The sequence below is a fragment of the Cucurbita maxima genome, unplaced genomic scaffold, assembly GCF_002738345.1.
Source record: "Cucurbita maxima cultivar Rimu unplaced genomic scaffold, Cmax_1.0 Cma_Scf00076, whole genome shotgun sequence".
NCBI classification, from domain to species: domain Eukaryota; kingdom Viridiplantae; phylum Streptophyta; class Magnoliopsida; order Cucurbitales; family Cucurbitaceae; genus Cucurbita; species Cucurbita maxima.
Genome location: NW_019272092.1, coordinates 344,286 through 359,994, shown reverse-complemented (window position 1 = coordinate 359,994; position 15,709 = coordinate 344,286).

Below are 15,709 nucleotides of genomic sequence, written 5' to 3'. Positions count from 1 at the left end.
TTATAACCTTATTTCGTATAACTTAAAATGCTAACAAAAATCTCTAATTATTACGGTTAAATATATGAAAGAAGATTTGATCTTAAATTAATTTCTTATAACCATGACTATAAAAGAAAATAAAATCTGAGATAGGATTTTACCGTAATAAATGACAAAAATCTCTAATTCTCCAATCTTGCTTATTGCTTATGTTGAAAGCCATTTTACTTCTTCTCAAATATAACCATTGTTGTTTGTCTGTTTCATTCATTGTTTGCAGTTGGGTTAAGGATGGGTCAGGAGAGATAATTGTGGGAAGGGATGAGAGGTTAGTGGAGAGAGGCCGGGAATTTTTTTTTTTAAATTTTAATTTTAATTAATTAATTAATTTATTGTTATTATTATTTTAACTTTTTTTTATTTGTTTATTTGTTTATTTATTTTTGGGCTATTACACTCAACCTTACCAACAAATTCTTTTTTGGCATATTTTTTTTAGGACTGCACAATATCTCACATTTATATTAAAACAAATAATATAAAAAAAATATTAGGAGAGAGAAAATCAAAAAAGAATATGTCTTAGATATTTATATTGATGACTTCGAGTATGAATACAAAAAAATTGACAAAATACATCTTGAAAATGGTAGATATGGTTCTATTTACTTTATGTATTTTTATTATGTATAACAATCTACCGTATATAATGATTTACATTCATTACTATACATTAGATGTTTATTATATATGACCATTTAAAATAACTGTCATTTACCTATAGTCGTACTATGTGTAGCCAGTCATTGAGTAAGTTATAAATAATCAACCGACTAAAACTTTCATGGAAGTCTTTTAATAAAAAGGAAGTTTTCATTTAAGTTCTCCCACGATGAATTTAAAAAGTAATTTTCATTGAATTCAAACGTGCTTGTAAGGAAATAAATTTAAACAAAGAAAGTAGTGACAACATTAAAAATAACAATACGTGACAACCCTACTTTTCCATTAAAAAGTAAGGTTACTACATGTATGTCTTAACTATTAAGTGGGTCCGTCCATCTACAAATATTGAGGTGCATAGGTTCTTGGATCTAATAGGGTATTATCTATGTTTCGTGTGAGATTTTGCCAGTATATTTTCACCACTCATGCACTAGACTAGGAAGAGTGTTCCATTTGTGTGGGCGGAGACATTTGAAGCAAACTTCCAAGGCTTGAAGCACAGGTTAGTGTCGATGCCAGTATTTACAGTTCTAAAGATTTTGGAGGTTATATTGTTTATAGTGATGCCTCCAAGAAAGGGTTCAAGTGTGTGTGGATACAACATTGGAAGGTCATAGCCTATACATCTCGTTAGTTAAAGGGCATGCATCTCGTCAGTTATATTGGAATTGATCATAATGTTTAGCTAAGTTAAGTTATTAGTAGGTCCTAAGCATGTTATATTAATTGCTATAGGTAAGAGTTAGATGTTGGATTGTTGTTTCGAGGTGTCTATCAAATTGTTAATGACTTTGGCAAAGATCGACCAAGTGACCCTATTGTTTGATCTATGATGGTTCATGTCATTTGGCTTATACATGTACCATAAATATGTGTTATGTTTATGTTATGAGATGTTTATGTATCTTTGTATTGATATGAGACGTACGTCACGTATGCATGTAAACCCATTACACTACTTTAATGAATGAATTGAAACGTCATGAATGAAATGTATATCTTATTATATAAAGTTTGCGAATATTGTGAGATGTCATGCATGCATGTTACATAAATGAACTCGGTTATGAAAGGAAAAAAAATGAAAGATATTAAATGTTATGTTATGAAATGTAAATTATGGAACCTTATGCATGTTTGTATATCATATGCATTGGGATACTTTTTCATTATGTTATATTAGTACGGACGTGTACGTTCGATATTTATGTTCGACGTGATATCATGCTAGCATTTTTTTTTTTTTTTTGTGAAATGTGGTTGTTGAACACAACTCTCTTGAAAACATTATGACACTCTTTATTAAGACCAATCGAAAAAAGAATACAAGACACTCTGTAGAATACTATAGTTTTTGGATTTTTTATACTACAGTTGCGCAATCTAGACTTAACAAATCTAAATCTAGATATCTCTCCTAAAATATCTAGTCTCTCTTCAAAAATATCTATTCTCCCTCCTAAAATAATATTTGGTCTCTCTCTTAAAATATCTGGTTTCTCTCCTAAACTATATAGGTCTCTCTCACGTAGGTCTTTCTCTCCTAAAATATATAGGTCTCTCTCCCATAAGTCTCTCTCCTAAAATATCTAGGTCTCTCTCCCTAACTCTCTCTCCTAAAATATCTAGTCTCTCTCCCTAACTCTCTCTCAAATATAGGTCTCTCTTCCCTAAAATATCGAGAGATCTAAGTCTCTCTCCCCCTAAAATATCAAAAGTATTTAATATCTCTCCCCTAAAATATCTAGGTATCTAGTCTCTCTCCCCTAAAATATTCAGGTATCTAGTCTCTCTCCACTAAAACATCTAGGTATCTAGGTGAGATCTCTCTTCTAAAATATATAGGTCTCTCTTCTAAAATATATAGGTCTCCCTCCAAAATAATCTAGGTTTCTCTCCCCTAACTAACTCTCCCTCTCCTAAAATATAGGTCTCCCTCCCCTAAAATATCTACGTATGTAAGTCTTTCCCCCCTAAAATATCAAGGTATCGAGGTCACTCTCCGAAAATATCTAGATATCTAGGTGTTTCTCCTAAAATATCTAAAATATCTAAAATATCTAGGTATCTAGGTATCTAGGTCTCTCTCCTAAAATATATAGGTATCTAGGTCTCTCTCCTAAATATGTCTCTCCAATAGGTAAGTCTCTCTCCTAAAATTCTAAAATATGGAGGTCTCTCTCCTATCTCTCCTAAAATATTTGTTATCTCTATCCTAAAATATCTACTATTTTAAGGGGTAGGTTTCTCTTCTAAAATATCTAGGTCTCCCTTCTAAAATAGATGTATGTCTCTCTCTTAAAATATATGTATGTGTCTCTCCTAAAATATATGTAGGTCTCCCTTCTAAAATATATGTCTCTCTCCTAAAATATATGTAAGTTTCTCTCCTCAAATATAAAAATATCTAGGTCTCTCTTCTAAAATATATGTAGGTCTCTCTCCTAAAATATATTAGGTCTCTCTCCCCTAACTAACTCTCCCTCTTCTAAAATATAGGTCTCCCTCCCCTAAAATATCTACAAGTCATCTACAAGTCTTTCCCCCATAAAATATCGAGGTATCTAGGTCTCTCTCCAAAAATATCTAGGTATCTAGGTGTTTCTCCTACAATATCTAAAATATCTAAAATATTTAGGTATCTAGGTCTCTCTTCTAAAATATAGAGGTCTCTCTCCCCTAAGTCTCTCTCTTAAAATATCTAGGTCTCTCTCCTAAATAATCTAACTCTCCCTCTCCTAAAATAAAGGTCTCTCTCCCCTAAAATATCTACGTATCTAAGTCTCTCTCCCCTAAAATATCCACGTATTTAGGCCTCTCTCCGAAAATATCTAGGTATCTAGGTGTTTCTCCAAAAATATCTAAAATATCTAAGTTTCTCTCCTAAAATATATAGGTATCTAGGTCTCTCTCCGAAAATATCTAGGTATCTAGGTGTTTCTCCTAAGATATCTAAAATATCTAGTTCTCTCTCCTAAAATATATAGGTATCTAGGTCTCTCTCCTAAATATGTCATCCTAAAATATGTAAGTCTCTCCTAAAATTCTAAAATATGGAGGTCTCTCCTATCTCTCCTAAAATATCTGACTATCTCTATCCTAAAATATCTACTATCTCTCCTAAAATATCACTCTTTCTCCTAAAATAGTATATCTACTATCTCTCCTAAAATATCACTCTTTCTCCTAAAATAGTATATCTACTATCTCTCCTAAAATATCACTCTTTCTCCTAAAATAGTAGGTTTCTCTACTAATAGGTAGGTTTCTCACCTAAAATATTTAGGTTTATCTCTTCTAATAGATAGGTCTCCCTTCTAAAATAGATGGATGTCTCTCTCCTAAAAAATATATGTATATGTCTCTCCTAAAATATATGTAGGTCTCTCTTCTAAAGTATATGTCTCTCTCCTAAAATATATGTAAGTCTCTCTCAAATATAAAAATATCTAGGTCTCTCTTCTAAAATATATGTAGGTCTCTCTCCTAAAATATATGTAGGTCTCTCCCTTAAAATATCTAGGTCTCTCTTCCAAAATATCGAGATCTCTCTTCTAAAATATCTAGGTCTCTCCGAAAATATCTAGGTTTCTAGGTGTTTCTCCTAAAATATCTAAAATATCTAAAATATCTAGGTATCTAGGTCTCTCTTCTAAAATATATAGGTCTCTCTCCCTTAAGTCTCTCTCTTAAAATATCTAGGTCTCTTTCCTAAATAATCTAGGTCTCTCTCCCCTAACTAACTCTCCCTCTCCTAAAATATAGGTCTCTCCCCTAAAATATCTACCTATCTAAGTCTCTCTCCCCTAAAATATCCAGGTATCTAGGTCTCTCTCCGAAAATATCTAGGTAGTCTAGGTGTTTTTCCAAAAATATCTAAAATATCTAGGTCTCTCTTAAAATATATAGGTTTCTAGGTCTCTCTCCTAAATATGTCTCCCCTAAAATAGGTAAGTTCTCTCCTAACATATCTAGGTCTATCTCTCCTAAAATATCTAGGTCTCCCTTCTAAAATAGATGTATGTCTCTCTCCTAAAAGATATGTAGGTCTCTCTTCTACAATATATGTCTCTCTCCTAAACTATATGCAGTCTCTCTCCTAAAATATAAAAATATCAAAAATATCTAGGTCTCTCTTCTGAAATATATGTAGGTCTCTCTCCTAAAATATATGGAGGTCTCTCTCCTAAAATATATAGGTGTCTCTTCTAAAATATATAGGTCTCTCTTCTAAAATATCTAGGTCTCTCTTCTAAAATATCTAGGTCTCTCTCCTAAAATATATAGGTGTCTCTTCTAAAATATATAGGTCTCTCTTCTAAAATATCTAGGTCTCTCTTCTAAAATATCTAGGTCTCTCTTCTAAAATATAGGTAGGTCTCTCTCCTAAAAAATATATGTAGGTCCTTCTCCTAAAATATCTACTATCTCTCCTAAAATATCTGGTTCTTCCCTCCAATATCTAGGTTTCTCCCCTAAAATAAGTAGGTCTCTCTCCTAAAATATATCTCTCATCTATCTCTCCTAAAATATCTACTATCTCTCTCCTAAAAGTATATGTAGTAGGTCTCTCCCCTAAAATATAGGTCTCTCTTCTAAAATATAGATCTCTCTTCTAAAATATAGGTCTCTCTACTAAAAATAGGTAGAGACAAATATGTAGGTCTATCTCCTAAAATATATGTACGTCTCTCCCCTAAAATATAATATATGTAGGTCTCTCTCCTAAAATATATGTAGGTCTCTCCTAAAATAAGTAGGTCTCTCTCATTGCTCCATGTTGAGCTGACAGTGAAAACTCTCATGTTTGTCAATATTCAGCCCTTTTGTAAACAAATCTGCTAGGCGAATCTGCTTGGCAAATTATAGATTGATGGTTGCAATGGAGTGGTATTGGAGACTTAATTTTTAATGTCAATCTTTCATCAAAAGTTTTAACCACACCATGTTGAGCTGACAACGAAAACTCTCATGTTTGTCAGTATTCAGCCCTTTTGTAAACATGTCTGCTAGGCGAATTTGCTAGGAAAATTGTAGATTGATTGTTGCAATGGACTGGTATTGGAGACTTAATTTTCTTATGTCAATCTTCCATAAAAAATTTTCACCACACCATGTTGAGCTGACAACGAAAACTCTCATGTTTGTCAGAATTCAGTCCTTTTGTAAACATGTCTGCTAGGCGAATCTGCTAGGCAAATTGTAGATTGATTGTTGCAATGGAATGGTATTGGATACTTAATTTTCTGGTGCCAATCTTCCATCAAAAGTTTTAACCATGTATTTTCCTGAGCTGCTCCAGCTGCTGCTCTGTACTTTGCTTCTCTAATTGATAATGATACTGTTGGTTGTCTTTTGTTACACCAAAAATTTGTTCTTGAACCGAGATTGAACACGTACCTCGGATGGATCAATTGGGAGATACAAAGCTCAGACTAAAGAGGGCTCTGATACCAAGTTAGACGAACACGCTCTCCACAATGATATGATATTGTCCACTTTGAGCATAAGCTCTCATGATTTTGCTTTCGGCTTCCCCAAAAGGCCTCATACCAATGGAGAGTGTATTCTTTGACTATAAACCCATGACCATTCACTAAATTAACTAATGTGGGACACTTTCATCCAACACCCCCCTCCCCCCTCGAACAAAGTACGCCTCTCCTTAATCGAGGCTCAACTACTTTGGAGTCTTAGTCATTTTTTACTGCCTTCGAGGAGGCTTGAGTCCATTTTCTTTTTGGAGTCCTTTGATCGACTTCGAGGATTTGCCTATCTATTGACACGACTAAGTTTAGGGCATGACTCTGATACCAATTGTTGAACACAACTCTCTGTGGGAAACACTCGCACTCTTTATTAAGACCAATCGATAAAAGAATACAAGACTCTGTAGAATACTACTAGTTTTTGGATTTCTTATATGAAGACCTAGGTAGGGTAGAGGGGTCTTTAAATTAGAGCCTATGCAATCTAGACCTAACCAATGTAAATCTAGACTTAACAAATCTAAATATTCTTCCTAAAATATCTAGATCTCTCCTAAAACATCTAGATCTCTTTCTCCTAACATCTCTAGATATCTTTCCTAAAATCTCTAGATATCTTTCCTAAAATCTCTACTAAAATAAATATACAATGAGCTCTTACAATTATTGGGCTTGACTCTATTGGGCTAGTGATGATGTTTCAACAGTGGTGACCTATAATGTGTTGTGCCGGACCAAGTCAAGCCCAGGGGTACGATACGAGCCCACCCTGTGGGCCCGTGTGCATGGACGTAGGCCGTGTATGAAGAAGGACCTTGCATCTAATCCTTCCTAAAACTATAAGAGCCCAACGCCATGTTATGTTTATAAAAGATAGGTCTCACTCATATATTGCATGTGTTTACGTATCAAACTTCAACAGTTGGGTCACTTACTCAGTATTTTATAAAATACTCAAGACAGGTACTAACTCAATCTCTCCGGTAAAGGTAAAGATCCTATGAACATCAGAAGGTGAACGTTGTGCAGTCCATGGAAGTCAAAATAGACAATAATAGGGCAGTTGAATGTTTTGAATGTTTTGAATTTTAAATTAGTACCTGATAGTACATATTTTATTTTAGTCAATTTTGTTAGGTGTTTGTGTGAAGCTTTATTTTCCTTTAAAATGGTTGAATTTTAAGTTAGTACATGTCTATTATGAATTTCCGCATTTATGATTTAAGCAGGTATAAGTTGACGTCACTAATTAGCTTTAGAAACTTAGGGGTGTTACATTTTATGTTATGATATGAATGATATATATGTTATGAATCTACGTTGCGATATGAATGATATATAATGCTTGAACCTTCACATATTACACCACGCATATTATGTTAACATGTTCACGTTGTGCCTTACATTGATAAACCATGTATATTAACCAACCATAAAAGATTTGTCCAATATACGTATGTATGTCTAATAGGAATGCTATGTCATGAAAAATAAAATGGATGTATGATTTGCATCATAACTATGTATCATGATTTGAAACTATAGGACCTCATTCATTTCGCATGTCACATGCATCGAGAGACTTTCTCCTTATGATTAGTACACATGTGTACACTTTCTTATTATGTACACTATGATATTATGCATGCTCCTTTCTCTTTGTGGTTTCTGGCAATGTTAGTGTTCGCTAGCTTGCCATCAGACCCTTGAGGTATGTATACGAGTTCACTTAATGGGTCCATGTGCGCACGTGTGTTTCGTGAATAGAAAAGTACTACACATCAAACCTTACTCTGAACTTGAAGTAGAGAATAAGGTCAGGATGTCTTAAGAAAAGATAGATCCCATAATGATTGTATGTGATTGCATTTTTTAACCTGAATAGTGGGATTACTTACTAAGTATTTTTGAATACTCAAGTCTCGTGCTACTTCTTTTTGAGGTAAAGGTAAGCAAACAGTGTATGTATGACGATGTCACTGTGGAGACCATGGAAGTGAAGTCAAGGTAGTTGCATTTGCATTTGATGTAGCAGCCCTTAGATTTAATAAGTGTGTTGCATTATTTTAAATTATTGTATTTTGATTTTGGTATTTGTTGGTTTGAATGGTAATCTTTGGTCCATAGCATTGTTTTAGCAAATTATTTTAAAGGATTTCTGTATTTGGTAGTCATGACATGCATGTCGTAGGGACCTTATTTTTTAATGAAAAATTAGAGTCGTTTGACATTTGGTAGTCATGACATGCATGTCGTAGGGACCTTATTTTTTAATGAAAAATTAGAGTCGTTTGACAATAAGTAATCGATTGTACTATGTCGTAGGGACCTTATTTTTTAATGAAAAATTAGAGTCGTTTGACAATAAGTAATCGATTGTACTCGATATATAATCTAATTTTTTTTTAATTTTCGTACTCATTTAAAATGCATTTTAAGTACAGCAATTGATAAACTTTAATGATATAATAAATTAGATATATTTTATGGTGTATCAAATTGTTTATGTAATAGTTAAAAATAAAAACAAAAGTCCCGGTGGAAGGAATGAAAATCATGACGACTTGTGAGAATTCTCGTGAATCCAAACAAAAGTCCATGCAAAATTGAAGAAAAATACTTCACTCGTTTAATTTAGATCCATCATATGTCATTCCTCCCAGCTTAATTTGAGACACCTTTCACTTATATTTTAGACACTTTCCTAGCAAATGTTTCATAAACTTGTGCGATTAAAAGAAAGTTTAGGAAGACATTAATATTCATTTTGAGATTGTTATATCAATGGTTATTATTTGTTTTACCTAGAGAGCTTGAAATTGGTCATTGCTTCATTTAAGGGTGTAATGCCTCTAAGAATTTGACCTAGATATAGAATTTGAATCTAACTCGCAACAGTCTTGATATTGCCCATCAAAATCAACGACCAGAATTTAATTCAAAGTATTTAGAGTAACTTAATAATAAATTTAAAAGATAACCTCAAGTAGTCGTAGTTTAATTGTGAGAATTTTATGTTATACAGTCTTGATATTGCCCATCAAAATCAACGACCAGAATTTAATTCAAAGTATTTAGAGTAACTTAATAATAAATTTAAAAGATAACCTCAAGTAGTCGTAGTTTAATTGTGAGAATTTTATGTTATGGTCGTGAAAACTTAGCCAATAAGTAGCTATAGTTTAGTGGCAAGAATTTTATGATGTAGCAATAGAGATTTGAGCCCAAATCCCAGCCACCACAATAATTTTACTCTCATTTACGCGGGATTTCATTTTCCATAATTATTTTACCTTTCGCATTTTATTCAAAGAGTAAATGACGGAAACAACTTTATTTTCTTTGTTGGTCTCAGAAAGGTTTATTCCACAAAAGCAATAAAGATGCGACATTTTCATCCACTAACTTAGATCATTATTTAATAAGGTGGAGAACAACCTTCCCATCCGTGCAAGAACTCAAATTTGTTTAAAGGATTATTATCTGCCAACCATATGCATATTTCATTATCCTATCGATCACAAAGTCATGTTCCCTTTTCAGACCAGAAAACCTCAAATGAGGCATGCCCTAATTTTCTCTCAAAGTCACACCAAAACAATGTGGTTTGAAAAAAATTCTCCTTAAAGTCCCAATAGAATTGGATTCCTGGATTGACGATATGCATGCCTAAGTCCATAGCAAATCCAAAATTTTAGGTTAGATACACCCAAACTAAGATAAATATATACATATAAATTTTAAGAAGAATGCTAAAATAAAAACATTAAATACGCAAATAAAACCATTAAAAACCTAATAAATATTATGTAAAAATTAAATAGTTTAATTTTTTGTTTTTCAAATTTCAAAACTTAAAATAAAAACATGAATTTCATCGTGAGTATGTATATATAATATATATATATATATATTCTCTACTAACCTAAATCTTCGTCTTTAGATTTGTAATGAGTCTCAAGAGGTGAACTTGAAGGATGGTTCCAAATCACCGCTTCCCACTTTGTCAATGGAAGTTGAGAATTGAATGCGCTCAAAAGGAAAGCTAGGGTGACAAAATGAGCCCTTATATTTTCAATTCTTCAATTGATACATCAATTCAAATTTCCTTATAGAAAATATCTTTCAAATGAAAAACCAAAAATTTTATTGAAGGTTTTCATTTTTAGTTTCACTCTTTTGAAATTGTACTTAATTTCTTAAGCAATTTATTTCTACTCGCTATCATATGAATTTTTACTCATTCTTAATACAGTAAGAATAAACTACGTAAAAAAAGTAAATAGATATACAACAATTATATTGTTTGAGTTTGTAGGCAAAGGCCAAAACGAAAACACAAACAACAAAAGACTTGAGAATTTGCATGATCTTCATTTCTTCAATGGTGTTGCGACTTATTTTTATTTACATAAAAATAAAAAATAGGAGAGAGAAAATGCAAGAATAAATAATTTACAGGATTGTTTATTATATAATCCTTTACAATAAATGTTATTTAATTATTGTAGTCATGATCGAGAGCCCAATAACTCTTCATCTTGGATCCAAATTGATGTTCTAAAAGTGCCTAAGATCCAAATTGCTTCCGCATGTGTTATATTAACACCATCAATGATGACGGTAGCAACTTTAGACTAATAGACATCTAGGGTCGTTACCATTGGTATCAGAGCTCTAGGTTATAGATTCGGTAGACTTGCCTACGAGATAGTCTTGGCACATTCCATGGTTTAAACATCGATGTCCTGTCACCGTCAAGTATGTCTTGTATAAGATAAGAAAAAGAAATGTTTTTAATTGAAGGTACTTTTTTTGTTTACTAATATTGAATGTAATTTAGTATCAAATATGTTGAGCTCTAACTATATGATTTATGGTAGCATTATGCTCCACCTAGTTGTATTTTTATGAATATGTCATGTTTCCTAAATTATATGTTGTGATTATAATGTGATATGATGCATTTTATATTAGAGAGATATAGAATAGTAGGGAAGATACTAGTGGTGGTTCGAAACCGTTCGTGAGGAAAAAGAAATTTGAACTACAAAAGGTTAGTATTCAAACTCATTGAGTTTTAATGCTTTTGAACATGCTAGCTAATTTACTATAATTGATGCACATAGAGTGCCTAAGATCCAAATTGCTTCTGCATGTTATAATAACACCATCAAAATGAACCTAAACTGAAAACATAATTCATGAACAAAGGAAACAAAAAGGTATTTAAAAAGAGAAAAAACCCAAAAAGTAGCAAATTCCCTCAACACTGAATATGGATGCCATTCAGCACGAGAAAAACACAAAAAATTGAAGAAATGGGGAAGAAGAAATATAAGGGAGATGGGGGGCTTTGGAGGCTTCAAAGGCTGATTATGGTGGGCAAAAATATCTCTAGATGCACTAAATTTTGTCACGTAGCATACATTGGCTAACAAAATAAGCAAGCGTCGAAAAATCTATCAATGCTTTTCGATGATTGTCAATTTAGTTGACCTAGTCCATAAAATTTTGTGCTTTCTGAGAGATATTTTTTTCTAACCATGGTAAACAAAATATTGATTCTCATCTTTGCTGCATTTCAATTTATCATAAAACAAATTATCGAAAGATTTAGAATATGAGTATTGTAGTAGAGTTCTTGACCAACGCGGTGTATACTAAGTTAGGAACAATGAGTATTCCTGACCATTGGTATATATGATATTACATGCTGCTAAAGAAATTAGTAGACAGACTGTAGTTGATTGAAAGCGAGTCTTACGTACTAGTCCTAAAATTCTAAATAACCATATAGAAGTAACCTAGGCTAGATATAGCTGAAATACCTTGTAATAGCCCAAAACAAATAAAAAAATTATTATAAACAATAATTATTATTATGTAAAATAATAATAATAATAATAATAATAAATTAAACAAATAACTAAATAAAAACAATTATTTCTCGTTTTTCTCAGCCGTCACTCTCCCCAATAATTTCTCCTCAACATACCTAATAGCTCGTGAAACAGAAAAATGTTAGATTTGAGAAAACAAAATGCCTCACATCAAATTTATAGGAGATGGGTTTATAGAGATGATCAAGATTTATATGAGAGAGAGATTCAAGGTTTCTCGGTAAGTTATATCTCAGATCTCCTTTTCTTTCATCCAATTATTTAGTTTTTTTTTTAGCAATTTACGTGTTAGAAAGATAAGTCATTATGTTAGAAAGATACGTCATGATCTATAGCAGAAAGAAAATAGAATCTATTTAATTGAAAAAGTAACAAACAAAAATATAAAGAAAGGTTTAAACAGATTTAACATATCAGAATTTCTTCCCTCCTCCAAAAACAAACACAAGAAGGTTCACATTTAGTTTTGGTAGTAAGAGATATTTTACTAAAAAGAGATATTGCATTTGAAGAGGTTAGTAGTTTTCCTTTTATTTTATTTAATGATACTAAAAGTCATCATAAACAGAGAGGGATAATAAAAAGAAGGGAAACACAGTAAGAGACAGGGAAAGAAGATTGTGAATATAATCGAAATTAAATGTTAAAGGGTATTAAACACGGTAAGAGAAAATAGAATATCTGGAAACATATATAAATATTCCAAGACCTAACTTAAGAAAAGACTCTAACTTTCGCACGAAGTATAACACATAGATCAATATAAATTAGAGAAACAATTTTGTAGAAATTCAAACTTGAAACTGATGTCATGGACTCACATAGGTTTACTTGGTTTTCAATGGACTTTCATTAAGGATAACGACGGAACATCAACCTAAGGCAACCAAGTAAGTGACCTTACTATCGGCATGGTTATATTTGCTGTTGACACGTGCTCCGTGGTTCTGCACGTGTCATATATATTGATATGTGTGAACTGTCTGTGGATCGATATGCTTCTTATTTGTTATGTATATGTTATAATATGTGAATTGTTTGATAATAATTATGGTACGATGTGTTCAATGATATGTTTGAGATAGTATACGATAAGGATGGACAAAAAGAAATGTAACGATAGGAGTCAAATACATTCATGAAACATGAAGGTTAGATTATATACCGGAGTGATATGGATAAGAGAGATTGATGGAAGAATACTATTAGGCTACGGGTAGAAAGGGATAGGTTTGTGATAGATTGATAGAACGATAGCGTTAGGATTGATAGAACAATAATGTTAGGTTACGTTCTTGTGATGATATGACTGAGGTACGTTCACGTAATGATATGTCTGTGATAGGTATAAGAACATTAAGCCTATGATAAGTTAGGAAACGATATGACTACAATTTACGTTATGACTTGTTTATGATATGATACATTGTGATGCAATATGTCATGGTATGATGTGTATATGATGAAATGTTATGTTAAAAGCATAGATCGTTATGTTAGGTCACTTATATTTGAATGTAAATAGCATGAATTGTATGACGTGAAACACGATAAACTATCTGGAATCATAACCCCGATAGGAATATGTATGAAATGTAAATTGAAAATGAGAATGACATGAAGCATGGAACGTGACAGGAGGGTTATGTTCATTAATGATAAATGTAGAAGTAGGGGGGACCTCATGCATTATGTGTGTTCATGCATCTGGGGGATACCCCTATCCCATAACGAGGGTAGGACGTGAAAATCCAATGGCAGGACAACAATCGTTATGCTTGCATAGCGCTGCCGTGACGGTTACTAGTTTTAACGGGTCCCGACATAAGGGGCTCCTAGAGTATGCCCACCGGATAAGGAAAAGTGGCCCAGCGGTGTGCGAACTAGCTGGTGAGCCAATACTCGCAAGTATGGGCTGTGTGTAGAGTATATGGTACACGTACACGATTACCCGTTAGGACAGCACCGTAGGGAAAGCGAAACGAAACCAAAGATAGGTCCCATCATTTTATTGCATGTGATTGTTGCATTTATCCCTAATAGTGTGGTCACTTACTGAGTATTTCTTTAAATACTCAAGCCATGTGCTACTACATTTTTCGTACGGCTGACAACGGCATCGCAACTCTCGACCATGGCACATGCATAGGGTAATGGTATTTGTTTTCTTAGACTTAGGCTAGACTACGTTGTTTCTAACTTAAACTCTTATTCATTTTATTTAGTCTTTTGTGGTGTCGTTTTAAAGATATTTTCGAAACACGTAAGTCCATGGCTGTGTTTTAAGATAAAGGTTATGTTTTATGAAATTTTAATGAAGTCTTCCGCATTCAATGTTATGGTACGTAGAAAATTGTGGCATGCATATTCTAGTCACTCTAGGTCCCTAAAGAACTAGGGTCGTTACATATAATCTACACTTGAACTTTCTATAACCTTGAGAAAAATCTGTGGCAACTCGCTTAACCAAGGATTCGATTACCGCCTACAAGTAGGTTACTTATTTAGTTGCACTATATATTACTTTTCCTTTTTTGGGGATCACTAATTGTTAGTTAAGGTCATAGAGGAGGGTCGTCTCGAGCAATCAGTTCCATGTGTTATGAGTTGTTGTCCTTAGTTTTCAAATCTCGTTCCAATTTTTATCAATTTTTTCTTTGTCATCAACAAAATCACTGTAAAATATCGACGTCCTATTCCTAGGCTAGACCATATGCTTGATGAATTGCATGACTCATATCTATTTACAAAGATTGATTTGAAATCTGGATAACATTAAATTAGAAGGCATATACGAGATGAATGGAAAAGAGCTTTCAAAACTAAGATTGGATTGTATGAATGACTTGTTATGCCTTCTGGGTTAACTAATGCTCATAGTACATTTATCTTAATGAATCGTGTTTTGATAGAATATTTAAGAAAGCATGTTGTTGTACATTTTGATGATATTTTAATTTATTCAAAGACTTTGTATGAGCATGTAAAGCATGTTAAGTAGATTTTTTTGAGCCCAAAATAGATTTTTTTGAATTTGGCTTGTTCTTGAGGTTATTTCTCTTCGTTGTCTTCTATGGAAACATTCTGTGGAGATGCAATTGGGATTGTCCTTGCTTGACGTATTCTCGTGTATCGACGAATTGGATTGGGGGAAGATTTCTTGGCAATTTCAGCATTGTAAGAACAAGTTTGAAGAGAAATGATGTAGAATTGGTCTTGAATTTTGAAGAAATCTCAGAGAAGGAGACCCAACATCTAAAAGCTTATTGCCTACTATTAGGAGCTCGATTGTTGTTCTAAACTACTGCCTAAACTTTCAACTTTACAGGGGAAGCTTAAACCGACATTGAGAACTTCAGAATCACTATGATTTTGATATTGAACTTTCTGAATAATCCGTAAAAAAATATCTACACTAGTCAGAGGAAACATACTTTTATCCCTTTTTATTCAGGGTTCTTATAACCAACTACTCTAGTTTTCTATTAAACAATATCGTCACACATACATGACATTGCTGCTATGCATGAAAAAATTCATTTACAACATTTCATAAACGGTGCTATGGACTTTAATGTTCATAATGAACTCATTAAAACAATATTGTTA